The following is a 16,904-nucleotide window of genomic DNA, read 5'->3' as shown; positions in this document are numbered from 1 at the left end:
AAAAACTGAAGACAAGTTTGATGGAAAAAAAGTAGAGCGTGTGCACACACCTAGCTAGAAAACCTATTCTATCAGATAATTAATTGCACTCGCATCAGTGTCTTAAATTATCCAATTGAATCATCACAACGACATTCAAATACTGGGATACAAAGAAAGGAAACCCAAAAGGAAACATCTATCTGCATTAGTTACCCTATTTAATTACTTTCACTACCTAGAAGGGCTTTCACATGGATTCAACTACTTCCACATAAATATCATGCTATTTTTTTCCTGCCTGATAGTGGAGCTTATGATACTTTTACATCTTTCATTTGATCCTCTGGTCTTGCTGAAAATAGTAGGGGTGCTGTTCATGCCAGTGCTTGCTGAATAGAGACAAACTGAGTCCTGTTCCTATACAGGAAGAAAAGCAATAAAACCCAATAAATCATACTTCACTGTACATTTGTTCTCAAAACACTCCTAAGTCCTGAATCCAGCTCACCCATGTGTCTGATGCTACGTATTTCCCAGTCAGAAACAACCAGAGCTAAAACTTCTTTCCACGTGTGCACATTTCATAGTACCAGAATGAGACATGCCTTGAAATACCAGCAGCAGAGGAAGCAAAGCACAACGTAGGACATCAAGTTCCCTCTACAAGAGGAGGAAGCCTGAAAATGTTGGACTTGCCAGCACAATTTTCACATACAGAAAGATGACAGTTTTGAACACTTCTCAGGATTTTGAGAGGCAGGCAGCATATGTTGTCATTGACATGCGAGTGAAACCATGTATTGGTTTTCAAAGAATAAGTTTTTGATTAGCATATCTCTTGACAATGGTTATCTAGTTAATACAAAGTCCAGATTCCAGCTGCCATGTGCAGCACTAAAAGTTTACAAAATTTGCCCTAATAAATTTACGATGAATCAGAACATCACCATCCTCAACAACAAACTTAAAGCAGCTCATTCTTGTTGTCCAAAATGGCCTCAACAAATAGAAGGGATCTACGCTTCTACATGTCTTTTTTGAAAGTCTGGGGGACTGATAAGCGATGAGTGGAAATGGGGTATGAAAACCAACCATAAACTTGACTATAAGATACATTGTATGTATCTTATTAACTTCTATATATAGAATCCTAGAATGGTTTGGGTTGGAAGGGACCTTAGAGGTCATCCAATTCCATCTCCTGCCATGGGGATGGACACCTTCCACTAGATCAGATTACTCAAAGCCCCATCCAACCTGGCCTTGAACACTTCCAGGATGAGGCATCCACAGCTTCTCTGGGCAACTTGTGCCAGTGCCTCACCACCCTCTGAGTGAAGAATTTCTTCCATATATCTAATGTAAATCTACATAACAAAAGATAGAGTCTTAGTCTTATTCCTTAAAGGACCTAACAACTTCTCAGAGCTGACTTTTCTTGCAGGGAGAAAGTTGCATGGTTCTAGTCATTTTTTGATATTATTTTTTTTAATTTTCTTTTTAAGTATTGTTACTAAATGAGAGGGATTAGAACATATGAGAGTAAATTAGATTGGAAAATCTTCCCTGAGAATCTGTCCCAGTTTATAAGCTACAGCTATAGGTAACATTGGCAGATAAACTGCATGAGCTTATCTTCAAGGACGTGAACGTTTATCTGTTCAGTTTATCTCTGTTCAGCTGGGCTTGAGACCAGTCTGGTTCCTCCACACCTAGCTCTAAATATCCATTTAAAAAATATATAAATATTTATATTTAATACCTTTTGCACAATTTCCACACTTTTCTTAGCCTTGAAAATTTTATGCTATCTTTTTTACTTCCATGAACGTCAATGGATCTACCTTAACATTTCATACTTGGAGAAACAAACATGTCTTCAAATTTTTTACCCCATTTTCACAGAAGAAATCTGCTATGAAAATAGGAAGCGAAAAATCTTTCTTCCCTCTCCTCTTCTTAGGAACCATTTTTTATTATTTTTTATGTTATTGTGAGTGTGCTCAAACATAGGAACACCTTGTCTGGAGAGGTTATAGTGTCCACATGCGGAAAGGCTCAAAACATTACTGGACCCAGACCTGGGCAACCTGTTCAAGCTGACCCTTCCAACCTAAACAATTCCATGATTTTGAGACAAAAAAAAGCACAGATTATTGCGATTTTTAGGGGATGAGCAGTGAACCAGGCAAATGTTTGTTAGGTGCATTCAGGTTCTGTATCCCTTTTGTACCTTAAATGCCCTACTCTCTCTCTATGACATACTGTTTTAATATCTACATCTGGTAACCCAAGACAAATCATAGCAGGTGCTGTAAATGAAACTAGTTTGTTTTTCAGTTCAAAGAAAGACTAGGTAAAGCTGTAGCTGTTTTTACTTTGATCTGCCTGATAGGATGGAAATTCAAAAAAAAGATATATAATCACCTCAAGAAGTTACATCTATTGAATGCGCAGCAGCACAGCACTACGGGGCTGGAGGCTCTAGATCTGTAGACTTAACAGCATGAACACTTCCTGTGCTCAGCTAACACAGTCGCACATCAGAGGTAATAAAGGCTTGCTGACTTTAATACCTTTTGTTCATCTAAGACTCTGTAAGGAATATTTGAAGGAAATATTTTATCTCAGCATTCATCTCTGACAAGACTTTCTTGGTTTACTGCAGGAACACCTCTATGAGCTTTTTTCACATCAGACATCATGTACACATTGTATCGTAAGGTAAGGTTTTTGTGAGAACAGACCTCAGTAACATTATTCAGAAACAATTTTCTTGACCCCACTCTCACTTTTTGTGAACTACTTTTTAGGCATTAAACATATCATTTAGATTTCCATTAAATTAAACAGGAAAGAAAGAAGTTAGCACTATATAAAACCACTCTGAAGCTCTTCTTGTCATTCTCCCAATGACAGTTATCTGCCTGCATTTCCTGCTACATTTATTCTTTTCCACCATCTCAGTTTGACTCTGGTAGGGTAGAGTTAGATTCTAACAGGTCATAGGTAGGCAGGCCCAACAGCTGCACAAAGCTTGTGGCAAAAAATAAGGACAGTGGGGGGAAGGATGGGGAAGCTACAAACAAACAAAATCCAGGATTCCATTCAGAGCATGAAAGGAAATATAAGTGGAAAAAAGAGGAAAAAAAAGTTTTGTCCAAAAATTTAGTGCTGCCCATGAGCCAGCAATGTGCCGCTGGGGCAAATGTGGCCAACAGCATCCTGGGCTGCATCACCAGGAGTGTTGCCAACAGGTGAAGGGAGGTGATCCTTCCCCTCTACTCAGCGCTTGCGAGGACATAGAGTGCCGTGTCCAGATCTGGGCTCCCCGGTTCAAGAGAGACATGGAGCTCCTGAAGAGTCCAACATAGGGCGACAAAGATGATGAAGTGACAGGAGCATCTCCCCTAGAAGGAAAGGGGAAGAGAGCTGGGACTGTACAGCTGGGTGCAGAGAAGGCTTAGGGGGATTTAGGCAACCTACAAAAATGTCTGAAGTGAGTATACAAAGAGGACAGAAGTTTTTCTCAATGGTGTTCAATGAATGGACAAGAGGGAATGGATAAAAGTTACCACAAAAATCCATTTAGTTCACAAAAAACACTTCTTTAGTATGAGAGTGCTCAAACACTAGCGCAGGTTGTCCACAGAGGTTGTAGTGTTCGTTCTTGCAGATATTCAAAACAGAATTAGACATCGTCCTGAGTAATTGATATTGCTAGCCCTGCTTGAGATGGGGGGTTGACCAGATGATCCTGAGATGTACCTTCCATCGTAAACAATTCTATGACACTTGTATGAATGGACTTTAGAGATCTTCACCAATGTAAAACAGTTTGAGATTCTAAGGCAGCAGATGAAGCAACAACTAGTAAGGGTGGAGGAGGAAGTGTTGCCTTTGTCCACATCTTATTTTCTTGCAGGAGTCACCCATTCTTAGCTGTTGGCCACAAGCTCTTCAAGATAACAATGTGAACCAGAGCTGGCAAATTAAAAGATTGTATGGAAAAATGCAACATGGATAATTATCAACAAGATCAAACCCAGTTTTAGTTGCATTTAAATGAAAGAGTAATTCCCTTTGTAAAAGAGAAGGAAGAGAGGAAAAAAATAATCCTTACCTATAAGAAACTGTCCATGGCAATTCATCCCTAGCTTTGTTTTAAATTTACCTGTATTCATAAGGGGTCATTTCAGAGATGAGAAATTCACAAAGCTAAAATAGTGATTTTACTGAGTATTTTCATTGTCTGCATCTACGTGCTATCTGGGGAAGGCTGAGTTAAACGTCTGCAGCTTAGATTGAGGGAGCCGGAGAAGAAAAGTAGCATTTTATAGCCTGTAATTAATGAGTCACTCAGCTTGAGGACAAACATTTTGAATACTGATTGCAGCAACCATCATTCCTTCACCCATCATTTACATCACTGATAGAGGAGCAGCAGCAAGAGCTCTGTGATCCCACAAAGCCTGAACTCTTAGGCTTTCAGAGTGTCAGAGTCAGCTTACAATTACTAGAGACAGAAGGAGAGTATAAAAGGACACAGTCATCACTTATGGGGGGAGGAAAGGATATTAAGGGGTCACCTACTGCACACCTTCTGCCTCAAGCATATTAATTGTTTAGTACAATAGCAAGGTTATCCCAAATGATTAGTGACCTGCATTAGAGCTGTTCAGATCGGGGCTGACAAAGAACAACAACAAAGTGCTTAATTCAACAGGAAACAAGTATTTGTACTGATGGCAAGCAGGATTTAGATTCATACAGGGTAATTTGAGGCTTCATCATTTTCCCTGTAATCAGGGCTACATCTGCTTTTAATTTACATGCAGAATCTGGTGTGTAAAGGGAGTATGCTCTGTCACAGGTTTTGAAGCATACTTATTCTGAACCAGGAGACAAGTATGTATTCTTCTAGCTGTTTATAATTGTTTAATACCAAGTAGCTCTTTTCCCCAGGGCAATGTCTCACTGCTTCGCCCTCCTCTTTGTCACCTTACAGTAAAAATCTGCTAGTGTGTATATGACAAACAGCTGGTTGTCACTACAGGGGTGTACTGTACTAATCATCTAATGACAAATTATGCCCTTAACATGTAATAGCTAGAACTTCCATACACAAACTGCAGCATCTCCATAAAGCTCTGTCATGTTTTTCAGAACCACTTCCCTGTAATGTGAGAAAACTCATGCATTAAAACAAAGGCCAACAGCCATATGTTCTTTAGCACCTGCTTGAAAGAGTTTATTTTACTTTATTTTATTAAGTACCAGATGTTGTGAGAAGACCATAAGCTTGTTTTATTGAGCATACTTTTTAAAGCTTCTCATCATGTCATAGCCCTTCTATACAATCTTGTAAACACTGCTTGTGCCGATTAAAAATGTTGTGTTATTTGCCTGATTTGACCACTTGCCTCTTATCTGTATTTCCCACCTCATTAGGTAAATTTACTGGTTAAAACATGCTGATCTACTCAAGAACAGCAGCCATCAAGGATTCAGCATGAAAACACTGATGTCTGGATGAAACATGACCTAAATCTAATACATCTTAACGTATATTGATCCTGTTGTTTTTTTGCTTTTAATTAAAAATTGACTTTTTCCAGTCATTTTACATTAGTAACAGATGGGGATGAGGTAAGCAAAAACTTGCTTCTAGTACCTAGAAGACCTAATATTGCATCAGTTTAGAGAAATTAGAGAAATGTGCCTGAAATAATCCCGTGCGTATGCCTGCCAGCAGCTTTCCATAGCACAATAGCTAACAAAGTGACAGCATCAGCCACAGGGAGGGAGAGAGAACTGGTTAAATTCAAATTCACAGTAGCCCAAGTGATGGGATTTCTGACAAGTCCTGGTGTATTCTAAACCCAAAGGAATGCACGTGGAAAACTAATAATAGCAGCAGCACCAGCTACCCCACTTATATCACAAGCCTCATATTTTACATCTTCCTTAGAGACCGATTGTCAGTGATTTATTTTTTTTAAGTAGATTTCTAGGCCTCATTGTAGAGGGAAGGTTAAAAATTCAAACTAATCACTCATTATGAGACAGCTCTTTGGAAAAAAAGTAGAAAACAAATGCATTGATTTTTAAGCTGGTCCTGTGATTTGGGAAAGCCTGATGCTGGCATTACAGTACTGACATATAGGTAATATATTTGGTTTCCTTTAGCACACTTTTAAGGCAACCAAGCATACTAGGAAGTAATCATGCATTAACTTCTTGCGTATACATCCTTCATGTCCAAATGCAATATACTTCTTCGATAGGTAGCATTTTTGGCAACCCGATATTAGCCCCAGATTAAAGCAATAGTACTGAACAGTACTGCCTCCCTCATCTGCATTCAGTGGAGTCAAATCAAGCATAGTATACTTACACACTTTTATTACAGGAATAGCCCATTACGTGTGCACCGATTACCCGTATTGCATAACCTGGCTACGCAAGCCATGCCACATGTTATCTATTCAAATATTACACAGCATGGTACAATCAGAGAGGGGAAATAAATACAGAGTCCAATACTTAAGATTCCACTTCCAAAGGATCAGCTGGAAGTCAGAGAATCAGCAGGGGAGCTCCAGGTAGAGAGAGCCCTCGCGTGTGCACAGGCACTTGACAACCACCAACACTCAGCCGTGGAGCAGCTTGCCAAGACAAGGTGTAAAAGAGGTCTCCTCAGGCAGGTAGACATTCATACTTCAAGTGGAAACACTGTTTGGTTGCAGTCCTCAAAAGCAAAAAGGAGCAGTACAAAACAAATATAAACCTATTTGCAATATTATGGGCTCTATACAAGCATCCAGTTCAGAACCCATGAGATTGTCTTTAATTATAAGGAATGCTCATCTCAGTTCCTACATTACACGTATTTGTGGTTTTAAGTTATCCTCTGCATTGATAGTAAATAGAAGCTCATTAAAGCTTTTTATTTCAGTTTTAAGAAAGTAAAGAGACAGATATTAAAACACATAGTATAACCACACTGTGGATAACAATCGCTGGACTTGATTTTCTGTCTGTGCATGTGTCCCTATCTCCCTAATTAAATATATCAGAATTCAAAGAGGCCTATAGTTCTGGATTACAGCCATTGACAGCACTGAAAAACCCTAGGTAGTGCTCTGCTCCAGCTATGCCCACTCAGTACTAATATCATCCATAGAGCCACAATGTCACAGCAGCGAATGCAGCATTCAAGGGAGATATAGCAGTGCCAGTCTCACCTCAGCCAACCGCATACAAATGTAAGCGCTTCTGGGAGCATCAATAATGCAAGGTAGGCAAAGCACAACTCTTGGCACAGCCTCATGTGTGCATTAGCTGAGGCAACCAGGACAAACAAAGTTAAATGTGGCTGGATAAGTCGACAGCCTGTGTGGATTCCTGGCACCCTTTTCCATCACCCTCAAGGGCTTCATGAATAAAGATAAGCTAGACAAACACTCTCCATCTATTTCCACCTGCCCCCCACCCCTCATCATCATTGTATGTGCTCACTTAATAAACTTTCTTATCTCTTTTGGTAGCAATGACCTGAAAGATTCAACAAACCCGAGACTGAATAATTTAAAAATAACCAAACAAATAGCTGAGAAAAATGATAAGGAAATGTTTAGCTGACAATGTTGGATGAACAAAAACTTATCTTTAGCAGACAATGCAGTCAGGGTATGATGTCAACACAACAAAAATTGCATCAAGTAAACAACAAACAAAAGTTACCTTGACCTTTCTGATCAGCATTCAGTGATTTTAAAAGTCTGAAACTACAGAAGACCAACAAATGAGGGGGAAAACATTCAAGATTATTATAGCTTTATAATACAAATTTCAGATTTTGAAAACCAATGGATTTAGTACTAGAGTCAATGCAGAGTTCTAAGCTTCTATTCTGGTTTCAGGACTTGTGAGCAATTTCTGCACACCTCCCACTCTGCAGCAAGACAACATACCACTCTTCATCAGAGAAGGAAAAGATACTATGCTTTTCTACACAGTTGCCTCAAAACATTTGTCTTTGATAGTCTTATTTGCAAAGTTGCTTAGATTTCACAAATCTTACTAAAATTAATGTAACCTAAAAATACTCAGTGTCACTGAGCACTACGCAGTGAGCATCTGAGACTCAGCTCAAACTATAGAGACCTGCCTCTGTGTCAAAGCCAAGTTCTCACCTTGGCTGGCATTGGCAGTCAGAAAAACCCTTGTGCTGCGGAGACAGCTGTATCAGGAAAAAGGTGATTCCATTTTTTCCTGATAAATACTGTATTCATAACTCTACTATCAGCAAAATATATTCTTGGTAAGGTTCAAGTCAGACTAGAGACATGGGCTTTGCAAAATGCAAATATATAATTCAGTAATACTGAATGCATACACTTTGGGGATGAAGATATTCCAGTTTAAATCACAGTGAATCAATCAGAAAAGTGTCACTGAGGCTTTATTCTTGTTTCACAACTCAAATACCCTGATCTTTACTCATTCTGAGCCACCTTTTATAAAAACACTATATAATTTTAACACACTGAAAGCTCTCAGATGGTTGAAAGAGTCAAGTCGGTTACTAAGAAGTGCCACTTCAGTAGCTTTCAAAATGTGTGGCCCAAACTGGTTCCTGTCTCCAAGACAATTGCATTACAGGTAGGCCATTTCCTCACTTTGGTTGCTTTCTTTGTACTGGCTGGGGGAGCCATGAGACTGGAAAGGCAGTACAACTTCCTCTGAAGCACACAATGCTTTCAAGTATTTTTATTTACCTCCTGTTCCACCTGACAGACAGTTTCTTCTATCTTTCCACATTGTTTAGAGCTGGGATAGCAGATTTCACTTGTAGGAACCAAGTTTCTTCTAGAACCCAAGGTCTCCAGCTACAACCATTCCCTCACCTTCACCTTACCATGCACACAAAGGGGTGCTATCAACCCTGAAGGATATATGCCTATCCTCCTGTGCCACATACTGAAGGAAACTTGCCCTTTTCCTCCTTGATCAAAGCCAGCTGTGATATTGACTAACATCCTTCTTATGCCATTGCTGTCACTAGTTCATTAATGTGATATTGTCATCTGATTCACCTGGGTTGGTACTAAGCAGTGGAAAGCCCCGATAAAGATGCACTCCTTGTTTCCACTGACAAGGTGCAGATATCCATGGGAGTTTGTGGATTTCAGGGGAAGGGGCATGCAAGGCTGAAGGGTGGGGTTGGCAGATGAGTGAATGGAAACAGTCTATAGTTAAACCTTCTCCACCCCATTCATTGCTCAAAATAGATTTGGCAAAAATCCTGTGAATGCAACTATTGAGGTACTGGACAAATAAGGCAGAAAAAATAAACAGAATTAGTACATTAAGGTCATCTGCCCTGTCAGAGGAAGAATTAAGCTGTTGGAATGAAGCAAGGAGAGCAGGCTGTGGAGATCCAAGGTCACTGCAGAGCCAACCTGAGATGAAAACTGTCAATTAGCTGAATCCAGATCCAGGATCACAAGGTATGCAAAGGTAGCACAGTTCAGAGCGAGGAACTTGGAAACCAGTTGACTAAACCAGATCAAAGACATTCAGCTGGAGAGACATTCCAAGGTGAAAGCAGGATATGTGATTCACAGTGAAACAGACTGCTTGGTTTGTTCTATTCTGGAAAGTGCTTCCCCTTTCCAAAGGAGATACTGATCCCTCACTAGAAGAACGTAAGCCCAATAGGTTTGCCTCCTTTCCATGGACTTCACAGATGTAGTCAAGAACAGGCCAGGGCTCCTGGACAAGAACTGCTGTATGAACATAAACAGCTACTTTTCTAGTTCATTGGGCTGATCCCTAACAAACCTCACTGCTCATTTTCTACTTTGTTATTAAGCAAAAGCATAGGAAGACATTTCTGTTGAGAGATTTTCAGAAGCATCATAACCACTTTTTTCTGAAAAGCAGATGGGGAATTCCTAGAAAGTGAATATGGGAATTCAGAGAAAACAGATGAGGGTTTCCAAGATGTATAACAAAGTATACTAGACAGCAGTAGGGAATTCATAGCAAGCAGAGCGGAAGGGGAAAAAACTCCCAGGAAAAATGAGATGGGAAAATCCTATAAAGCAATTTGTAAATCCTAGGAAGAACACAGGAAATTTCTTGAAAGCACTAGGGAACAGCTAGAAGGGAAAAAAAAGGGAAAATCCTTGAGAGCAAGTAGGACTTTTAGGAAGAAATTCCCCCAAAGTAGAGAGGAATTTCCAAAAAAAAAAAGTGGTAGGGAGGGGAAGAACTATTTCTCATATGTGGTAAATTCCCAGAAAACAGTAAAGGAGGTATTCATAGAATGCATTGGGTGCTTCTAGAAAGCATTATGTAGGGGGATTCAATAAAAGCCTTTACGAGGGGATTCCTATGAAATGTACGTGCCACAAAAAGTGGTGATTCCTAGGAAGGGAACTGGACGATTCCTCGAAAACATTTGGGAAGCAACTGCAGAAAATCCTAGGAAGAATTAAGTGGCAAATTCTCAAAAGCAAAATAGGTGTCTCCTAGAAAAGAAATTGAGTGGGTTCATAGAAGCCGTGGAACATTCCTAGAAAGAAAGAGAGGTGGGATCTTAGAAATTAAACAGGCAAGTCCTAAAACACTTGGCAGTTCCTACAGAGAAATCATAGGAGTCCTAGAAAACATGCAATATTTCTAGAAAGCTAGAAAAAAAAGAACATGTTTCTTCAAATTGTGAAAAATTCCTTGGCATTAGAAGTGGTAGGATTCTAGAGAACAAGAAGAGAAGAGTCCTATAAAGTATTGAACAGTGATTCCAAAAATAAACAACCTTCGCATACACACACACACACCAAATAAACACACCATCGAAAACCAAAGTTCCTAGAAAACAAACAGGAAAACAAGTCACAGGTAGCAGATTTTGGAACTAGATGATATTTATGATCCCTTCCAACTCAAACCATTCTATGATTTTAACAGGATCACTTCAGAACATGTTTTACCTTCACGAATAATTTTCTCCTGAACAGTTTTGTGGTTTTATCTCCAGAAAATGCCAGTCTGCCTGCAAACACTGGGGAAATTAAAAGAGAACAGATTAGTATAGGAAGGTCAGAATGTATACACCAAGGGTTGCCCGTGTTATTTTAGGAGTCTTATCTCTATGCCTGTAAGGGATTACTCAGCAGCCTTATATGTTAACCTGTGGGGTGATTTCTGTTAAGAACCTTATCCATCTATTAATCTGTATACTTTACGTAAACTACTACTCCAAGCTGAAACAAAAAAAGTAGTTACCACCACTTTTAGTGTTAAATGAAAAACATATGAGAAAAATGAGTTTTCACTGTCTGCGGGGACTTTATTAATCGAGTTTTTAGTTCCTTGAGCCAGAAGGTATACTTCTCGTGGAAGATAACATCCCTAGTCACCAAAACCACTCAAGACACCACAAGGCTTCTGTGCTAGATCGGTAGGCTGACCCACCTGCTACTGACATTACCTAGAGTTCTGTTACGAAACCTCCAAGGGAGCTGGATTAAAGCGTCTGGTTTTGTTTCATTACTTGCCTCTGCCTCTTTTTACATTCTGACTGTCTCCTTTCCAAAGCAATGAACTCCTCTGAGCATGGATTTGACTCTCCTATCTTCCCCCTCCCACACTTCTGTTCTATTTAAGGAATTCCTTCCATACTTTATACTCAAAGGAGGCTACATGCAAAGACCATATGCTTATTCATCACCATATCCCAACAATCTTTACAGACATGTCAGACTGACAAGGCAAAACCTACATTTCTGAATGCTACCTGAATGCTTCTGCCTCAGATGGCATATGGGGAATAGGATACAGCAGGAGGACATTAGGAATGAAAATGAAAAAAATGCCTTTTTCACTCTCATCTTAGGCTTGCAGCACTGGAAAGCAAATAGGAATGTTAACAAGGGTAATTTAAGATGGGATTTAGCAAGTAGATATGGTATCACAGCATAGGATCGTTTTACTATCTCAGTCTCAGAAATCCAGGTAGCAAGTCTTAAGATGTGGTTAGTGCTACTGAATATCAAAAAACAGAAACAGTCTAACTCAGGCAGGACAGACCTGACAGGAATCCTGAGCAAGCCACATTAACTGCTGGGTGCAGTATGTTACTCCACAGCAGAGCAGCATTTCAGAAGATAGCAATAGGTGCAAAAAAAGCTAACTGAGCTGTTGTGCCATTTATAGCACTGAAGCTCTGAAAATCCTAAAATGAAGTGAAAACAAAAAGAGTGGGCAAAAGGATAAAGTCTTGTTTGGTAGCACTGGATGTTAAAGATCATCTTGAACAAATAGTGTTCGCAGCCCCGCTGTTGCTTCTCGCCACACTGCAACTCAGCAAGCAATGCCTTCTTGCCCATCTTCCACCTCGACCAGGCAAGGTTATCAAAATGCAGAGGACCCCAGTACTTCCTGGGTTGATATTTTTTCTGGGAACTTCTCTGTCTGTTGTCTTACACATGGTCCTTTGATCCTCACCTTGCTCAGGGGCTGGGTGCTAGGGAGGTGAAATAAACTGCTGTTAAGCTAATACCATGATGCAGAGGTGGAGCACTTGTGGAGGTGGTCCTTGCTCTGGGCAATAGGAGGGCATTTCCAAGGAATAAGGGCTCAGCAACCACATAATCCCAATCCTATTCAACTGTCAAAATGTACATATATCATATATATATATATATATATGATATTAATCTCAAGGTGCAGAGAGACCAGCCCAACACCAGCACAGTCCTCCTTCAAAGGATACAGAGGAGTTCATATCAAAGGACACACAACACTGCCCTCATTCTCAAACTTAAATTCCAGATTGGCCCCTAATCCAACCCACATTCTCCATTTCTGCTTTCAACCCCTCCCCATTTCTAAAAAGTTTGTATTAGGGGTTGAATTCAGATGCCACTTGAAAAACATTTGCCTAAAAGCAGCTACCCAGAAACAAACTGAAGTTTGTTTTCCACTTTGAGACATTAAAACAAATCCATAAACTAATGTCTTTCCAGAAAGTGGAACTTTTGAATTAAATAATGTCTTCATTTTTTGTTGTTGTTGTTTTTTTTTTGATGTTTTTGTTGTTGCTGTCATTTCGTGGTTTTATTGTGTTGTGTTTGTTTTGTTGTGGTTTGACTTTTTTTTTTTTTGCTGCTGCTCCTCCTTCTGGTCAGACCCCACTGTTGCTGCCTCCTCCTGAGCAGAAGCTCCTCATAGGAGCAAGTTAGAGCAAGTTAATGTTTTGCTATACAACTCCTCTGAGCTATAGCCACTTCGTTAACACCTCAGTCCTTACCTCCATGGTCTCTGGGAACCTACACCCTGAAAAAATTGGTGGACTGGAGCTCTTGATGGTTCATTCCTGAGCTCTCAGCAGCATTCATTACCTTCTAGAAAAGTTGGATAGGAAAGCCAGGAAAGAGGAGGAGGGGTCTAAGGAAGCAATGCTGCCTTGCAAGCTTTGGTATTTTAAATCAAAGACTATCTCTTACTAGCTTCCCCCAGAATCAGATACTGACATCCAATGAGAGTTTCTTTCTGGAAGAAAACTTCCAACCTTTCTTCTTTCCTCCCCTCCAAAACGGTAACAAAGAAAGTTCTGTATAAAAGACAGTAGTAGCAAACAACTTAAAGGAAAGTCAAATAAAACATTAAACTTGAAAGTAATTTCAAATCTCTTCCCTTTCAACATTTTTTTTGTTTGATAGAGGCAAAAAAATATCTGTTTTCCTTCTTCCACACTCCCATAATCATTCTGATATTTGCACCTTATGGGGGGCACAATCTAGTTCAAAGACGGAAAGGAAGAGAACTGTAAGATAGTGAAGGCATGAGCAAAGTGTTGAGAAGCTCTACGAGTATATAGCAACAGCAAGAGCTCTGCAGAAACAGATCTCCACTCTAACTGCACTAAATTAAAAAAACACACCAAAAAATTCCCATAGCCAACACCCTCTATAGGCTTAGTGGGTGTACCGTTGCTTTCTAACCAAGTAAGCAGAGCTACCTGGGCAGTGGTCAGCACCTGTAGATGTGGGTGCTAGAAAGTGCTCACAGGTTCAGCTTCATCTTAACTGACAATATGAAATCCAAATTCTGTTTTCTCCAAGTTAAATCTTTAATCCTAGTTAAAGATTCAATGATACCACATAGCTTGAATGAGATCTATCTTATTCTTGTTTAATAACATGCATAACTGCACAACATGAGTGACAAACCGAGTATAGCATGACACAGTACATTACGTGAGGTGGGCATGTCTTCATATTTTTGACAGACTTCATGCTGGTGGTATCTGGTTGGAATGGTCTTGCTCATCCACTCAAGTCTGTTTAGGAGAGCTCAGAGTTATGGGAACTTCCAGCATTTAGAGTGAGAATTTCCATCACTGAAATATAGTCATATTCACAAATGAAACCAATCTATGCCTGGCTAAGTAAGGCCTGTAACAACAGAATTGATATTTCAATTATCTTTTAGTAATAATCACAGGTCCTATACTAATTAAATTACAATAAATATTGTCATCACTGAGGCAAGTACAGAATAAATGCCATGAGAAAGTGCTCATATTTAAAATACACAGCCACATGTATAAATGAAGAGATCTGATTAATTTATTCACTGAGCTGCAATGTCGCTAGCTCACTTTAACACAAAAAACTGTGGTGGTTAATCAGTTTGCCATTAGAGGTACCTGAAAGGGTTTCAGGTAAGGCTCCATAAAGAGGATGTCTCTCCCGCTGCCTTGGCAGCTATTTGAGTACACCAGCATGTTTTCCAAGTGAAAGACCTTTTCCAAGGCACCAAGGGATAACAGGAAAGGGAGGCAGTGTTGGGAATCAAGTCTGTTCACTCACACTAATTTATGAGAGCAAGTGAGAGTGTAGGAATTCTCCTCCCTTCTAAGGTGGGAGACAATTACAAGAAACAGACCTCCCAGACACCAATTGGGCCAACCAGCTACAGGCACCACTTCCAGGAAGGATGAACCTTGCAGCTGATAAGATTGTGAACCAAGGGGCCCTGCACTGGGAGGGGACAGAAACTGAAAATCAGCAGAAAATGCTACCAGCTGAACCTGCAAAGGGGAAAGCAGCAGCCATCTTCCCCAGCCTGGGCAGAGACCCTGGGTCGGGCCCCACCAGTCCCAAGCTGGAGACAGCTACAATTGCATTGCTCTTCACCCTCCTTAACTTTTTTTTTTTTTTTTTTTACACTTTAAGGCATTCTGTACAATACTGCCTAAATCTTGATGCAATAAAGCAGTCATTTAGGCAAAGATAAAATAAATCTGTTCTAAAAAAAATTAGAAGAGAATCAGGCAAGAAGATTTTTATTCTCATCAGGATATCCATAGATTATCCTAAAAGCCTCCATTAACACAACAGAAAATCTCTTCGGTCAGCATTCATCTTTAGGCATTGTGCACTTTTCATTAAAGAAGGTTTCTGCAGCTTTTGTTTACTTCTTCACTCACTCTAATAAATTACCTTCTGACAGCCTGAGCTTGACTGCCTATTCTGTTTATTTGTGTAGCCTCTCCACCTTGAAGATATGGCTGATGTATTCTTTCGGAATAGTCAATACCAAATACCTTCAGTGCTACTCTGTGCGAGAGGTGCTGATTATATTCCACTTTTAATTTCAAAGCAGATACCACAAATGGCTACATAATTCTGAAGTGGTGTTTCAAGCTAGTAAACAACTGTTATATTGAAATGTATACACTATATCATGCTTTATGTTTTTTTTTCACAGATAAACTAGTAGTGCAGAATACACTACTAAAATTGTAATTGAGTTAATGGTTATCAAGGCAAAGCAAAATCATACATTGTTGTGCTGCAGACTGCCAGATCAGTACAGTGTCACTTACCAAACAGGCTACAGATGAACATATAACTGTCCTTTGTCAAATGAGTTGATTTGACAAAACGAAATGACTGCACACTTCAGCAGTTAGCAAGTTGATCTGTAACCATCCGGGAAGATTCACGCCATTGCAAATGGTGCAGTGATTAAACATCAGCTCAACTTCAGAAAACATCTTACCTCTGCAGGACTCCCGCCTCCACAGCTGAGTTTTAAAGAGCACAACAGAAAGAGTTGTCTATAATAGATAATCTATCACCCAATATCTCCTCTGCAGTACCTAACAGAGATTTGAGTTTTATCAAACAGGAGATAAGGCCTTAGTTATAAGAGAAGAATCAAGCCCTATTATGCTTATATAAACTCAAAGCAAGTGTACTGAAAACTACGTGAGATTATTATACGTAGCAGAGAGAAATGGGTTTTTATCTGGGGAAAAAATCCTCTGATTTATTTATTTATTCAGTAAAATAGTCATTCAACTCCACTTCTACTTCAGCAAGAGCAGAAGTAGAGGAATATTCTCATAAAAGAGATCATCTTTCCAACAGTAAACAAGAGAAGCCTACACATGATTTCTCATGGTTATTACAGAAAGTGGATAATGAGTTATGGCTCTGGTTTCTGCCGGTACAGAATTAGTGTCTCAAAGGGAAAAAAAATCAGCTGCCATGTTTCTTCAAAGCCACAAACCATTCATAAAACATTCATCCTTAAGTATGTTATTGGTTCAAATTTCAGAAAGAATAAACCAAATAACTATGAACCAAAAAGACAAGCTATTAGCAAGTTGAATAGCTCAAACGAACCTGATAGATCAAAAGATACAAGAACTATTTTAAGAAAGTAATTAGCTCTAGCACATCACCTTGAACAGATCTCTCCAAAAAAAATTACAGCAAGAGATGCTGAAAATTGAAAATTATCATATGGTAATTTATCACCAGTAAGTCGTCCTGCAAGGAAAGCAGTTCCCCTTGGATAAGAACCCTGTCAGCTTCAGACAAAGATCCACAGCT

At 39.5% G+C, this 16,904-nt stretch overlaps 1 long non-coding RNA gene across 2 annotated transcripts in view; it reads right to left on the bottom strand.

Moving 5' to 3' along the window:
• The window catches only part of LOC106044770 (uncharacterized), a 68,020-nt gene that overhangs the window by 11,653 nt on the left and 39,463 nt on the right, over nucleotides 1–16,904 (bottom strand). Inside the window, exons 2-3 of one of the 2 annotated variants that reach the window (XR_007169021.2) lie at nucleotides 10,986–11,056; nucleotides 5,534–6,733 (exon numbers count right to left, since the gene is read on the bottom strand). The exons of the other annotated variant lie outside the window; for it this stretch is intronic. This is a non-coding gene — a long non-coding RNA (uncharacterized lncRNA). Of the gene's footprint in view, nucleotides 1–5,533; nucleotides 6,734–10,985; nucleotides 11,057–16,904 lie in introns of those variants that run through there. 2 annotated transcript variants of the gene reach the window in all.

The sequence above is a fragment of the Anser cygnoides genome, chromosome 3, assembly GCF_040182565.1.
Source record: "Anser cygnoides isolate HZ-2024a breed goose chromosome 3, Taihu_goose_T2T_genome, whole genome shotgun sequence".
Lineage (NCBI taxonomy): Eukaryota > Metazoa > Chordata > Aves > Anseriformes > Anatidae > Anser > Anser cygnoides.
Note: the sequence above shows the minus strand (reverse complement) of the source record. Positions and strands in the feature narration are given on the sequence as shown.